Source organism: Neopsephotus bourkii, unplaced genomic scaffold, assembly GCF_033783945.1.
Source record: "Neopsephotus bourkii isolate Nb327-2 ecotype Australia unplaced genomic scaffold, CSIRO-AGI_Nbou_v1 NB_196, whole genome shotgun sequence".
Taxonomy (NCBI): Eukaryota; Metazoa; Chordata; class Aves; order Psittaciformes; family Psittacidae; genus Neopsephotus; species Neopsephotus bourkii.
Window position 1 is genome coordinate 18474390 of NW_026900709.1, and position 3696 is coordinate 18478085.

A 3696-nucleotide genomic window follows, 5' to 3' on the forward strand; every position below is an offset into this window, starting at 1 on the left:
AGTTTGTTCCTTTCTTTTCAGATGTGCTCAAGGCACAGCAAAAGTTGATACAATCTAATACAAACTTTCCTGTTTGCTGTATCATAAAATGTAGTGCCTGGTGCGTTCATTCGCCTCCTGTCATCAAGTGCCAGCTTCAGCAGTGCTTAGTACCTCCAGGTTCTTCCTGCTGTCATTTTCACTTCCCCCTAAGGGAGAACATTTAAAAACTGAGAAATGCTAACTGAGATCCTAAGTAACACTTGAACCATGCTGATCTTGGGTAAACAGTTCCCAGAGTGTTACCACTCCTGACGTTGAAAGAGCAGATCAGTGAAAGAAAAGAATGTGCATACAAATTCTCAGTAATCAGGGAGCCAGCTAATTTCTAAATATTGAAAGATTCCTTTAGAAGCAATTAATTTGCTTTACATTTAAACTGACACACTAGGTAGTCAGCCTAACATTTACTCATGAAAGACATTTTCCCAATTTTTAATAAGAGCTAATGGAGTAAGGCTTAATTTATGGAGAGCAACAGAAAAATGTGAACCTGGGTGCTTATTATATAAGTATTTATATGTTTAAACTTTTCTTCATTAAACTGCTTTTTTTGCAGTTTACCCAGCACACAAGTGACAGGAAAGACCACCCATCACCCTTTGGCCGTAGCTTCTTTTGCTCCAATACATGCCTATGTGGGAGGTGATATCAGGTGCTGAAGAAGCACCTGATCTGTTGTTGGAAGCCAGGCTTTCAGCATAAGAGTGGGTGTATATTTTTACTGAAAGGTAAAACCTAGACCTTTGGTAAGTAAGCAGCAGCAGCATTTCTTGCTAAACAGGGCTTAAGAGTCCCATCTCATGCCAAAGCATAGGTCAGGTTGTGTCAAGGCCCTAATTGGCCTTAATGGCTCTAGCGAGGCTCACCTTAGAGCCACCTCTACAATCGTTGCCTGCAGGTCCAGGTCAGTTCAGCCTTGGGCACCCAGCTGTCTGCTAAGCCAAGTTATAGGTGTTCCTGTGCCATCCATCTGCTGCTCTGGCTTGCTGACTAGTTTTCTGGGGTGAACTCCAGATCTGTCCTGTGTTCTGAGTGGACCTTAGACCTGTGTCACAGACTCGGTTCCAGCCTCCTTTCCTGGCTGGGCTCCCTGGAAGGATCCTGCACGTGACTTTGTCTCACCTAGTCTGGGACTGCCAATGGAGCCCATCACAGTCACCAGCACAATCCCTTTCAGACAACATGGGGCTGCACTCAGGTTCCCCTCATTTCCCAAGCTTGTTCTCCCCTTGCAGAAGCCCTGCTCTTGATGCTCCCTGATGAGTGGCCTTTTTTAGGATTCAAGGTTAATCAGTATTCAGTGCAACAGGATTGCTCCAAGTCAGCCTTCCTTTAGTCAAGCTCTGGCCCCTCTGTGGTCTTGTCCTATATTCCCTGCTCACAAAACACAGGGTTTGCTTGAGCATCTCACTGCTACACATGGTGCAACTGCTCAGGGCTCTTGCACTAAAGCTGAAGGCTTTTCAGGCCTATAAGCATGGGTTTTCAAGGGGTTGGGGACAAGTCCATTACTGATTCTACTTGAGTTTGCACATGTATAAGCAGTTCTTGCTTCAGTGTGTAATCTTTTTGTTTGACTTAGGCACAGAGCTCTTTAACCTGCTGTGTGACTTTGCACAGATTTAAAACAGCCTCCTTGTCCCCGTTTGTTAGTGGAATGGATAGAGTTACCCTGATGCTGTGCCAAATTTGTGCAGAATTTGAAATGTTCTTCTAGGTGAGATGCTGTGTTCTGTAATCCTTAAGGAGAGCATAATTTCTCTGGGGATATGTATAAATACAGTGACATTAAAAAAATCGACAAAACTCAGTTTTTCTAAACAAAACAGTTGAATGTCTATCCTGTACCCCCTGTTCTGTTCTCGCTGTTACTGTTTTTTAGAATCATACGGTCATAGTAAACTCATACTAAATTTCTCAGATAATCTGACAGAGGAGTACTTGAAGAAAAGCTTCAGTGTTATTCATGACTAGCTAACATAAGCTGACAATAGCAGATGACTGTAGTGAGATGCTGATGTTTCCATAGTGCTGCCTCTTCCTCTTTCTGGAGTGCTGGTTCTGAGAGTACTTACCAGCCAATGGTATTACCACATTGCTAAAACTAATTTCTAGACTGATGTAAAATTAATCACAGAATTCTACTTTTACAGAAAATAGTAGCCACTGGAGATAAGGTAATCTTGTTTACCTGTATCCTGTGACATGAATGTTAATGAACTCTAACCCAGGTTTGTGTCAGGGACAAGGAAATATAGGTCAAAACCGTGATTTAGATGATCAGCTATAGAATTTAAACACTAAATTCTCATTAATCTCAATGACAATTATTTAGCTAAATCCCCATATCATTTCAAAAATATGCCAGTGTTCTAACCACTCATTTTGTCATGTTCATACATTAGTGACAGATTTGGTAAAGCTACTTTAATAAATTAAGAAAACGCCAAAGTGCTGTACTGATAAGACAACCTGATTAGATTTTCTGTAGTAGAAGTATATTATCAAACAAAATGCAGGTTTTGAAATACAACACTCCAAAAGAAATACAGTAGGCTGAAAGTTCCCATAACGAGAAATCCATGAGCCTAAATATTTGGTGTTCCTGACTTGCTCACTTCCTCAGGTTAATGTTTCTTCAACATGTTTCCAATTCTTTTCTTTCCCGAATCAGTAGTTGTACCTTCAAAGGTGATGATTTGCAAATGACGCTTTCCAGCCTACTGTATTCTGTGTATGGCAGAATGTCCATCAAGATGCCTGTAGGTGACATTAGTAGTGCAATCATTCAAAATGCAGCCTGACAGCATTTCAATCAATTTGCTTTTCAACACCAGACATCAAATATACATTGCAAACCCAGCTCCTGCTGTACTTATAGTGTGACATCAAATAGGTTAGCCTCGGGTCCTAAGGCAGAGGCTGTCTCTTGAATTGCTACATTAAGAAGTGACTTTGGCAATGATACTCTTGGAGATTAACACTCCACCAAAACTGGCTCTCAAGCTACAATACGGTCTAATCCCTTTACTCCTTGAGTCTCTCCTGTCACAGCCCACAGAAGCCTGCCTGCTACAGACGGCAGCCACAGAGTCCAGCTGTAAAACTCATACTGTACAGATGGACATCTACAGCAAAGATGCAAGCAGAATGGCAGCCTTACATTTATGACAATCTGCTCCAGGTCTGAGGTCCTTGGAGTCAGCTTCCTCCTTTTGGTAACAGTATTTACATTGCAGTATCCCCAGAGGCATCTTGAGGTGGCAAATTTTGCAGCCTTTCATGCTGTTTGGTGGGTCAATCAAGGCCTGTCCTTTTAAAACAGCAGGGGAAGTGTTAGGATGATATCCAGCTCTTGTAAGCTGCTCTTGAGACGAAGAGATTCAGCTACTGCCACCCTAGGACTTCTTTATTTTGCTGGGGATCAAGAGCAATCCAGTTAATTGTGCCTTTGCAAGTTCTAATTTCTCTTTTGTACTTTGGGCTGAAGTAAGCTCTACTCCTTGACACACAGCAACTGATATTGCTAGATCTTCCAAGTCAGATCCATAATTCCCTTTAAATAAGATAACTAGCTACAGTCAAAGAGTGTGGAGGTGCCTGAGAAAGCAAGAAGGCACTGGATATGCCCAGGATTTCACGGGGGAATAATAA